The sequence below is a fragment of the Passer montanus genome, unplaced genomic scaffold, assembly GCF_014805655.1.
Source record: "Passer montanus isolate IOZ18808 unplaced genomic scaffold, ASM1480565v1 scaffold156, whole genome shotgun sequence".
Taxonomy (NCBI): Eukaryota; Metazoa; Chordata; class Aves; order Passeriformes; family Passeridae; genus Passer; species Passer montanus.
Window position 1 is genome coordinate 291,739 of NW_024362716.1, and position 411 is coordinate 292,149.

Here is a 411-nt window from a genome sequence, read left to right on the forward strand (position 1 = left end):
GAAATTTTTATTTTATTTAAATAGAATTCCCTCCCTCGTCCTGTTTTGGGGGGTTTTTTGTTTTTTGTGGTTTTTTTTTTTTGTGTGTGGTTTTTTAATTTAATTTAAATAAAATTCCCTCCCTCCTCCTTTTTTTTGTTTTTTGGTTTTTTTAAATTTTTCTCCAAACACTAAAAGCGAGCAGGAAAAAGGAAAAGAAAAAAAAAAAAAGCGCGGGAGGAGAAAAAAGAAATTCTGATGATGAGTAGAAATAAGGCACGGGACTTTTTGCTGCCCCCCACCCCCAGCACTGGGACCCCCCCTCACCCACTCTGTTTTCCAGCACTGGGATTTTCCAGCCCTTCCCACCCCCCCTGAACTGGGAGGGCTCCCAGCACTGGGGTTAACCCCCCCCCCCCCCCAAACTTTGGG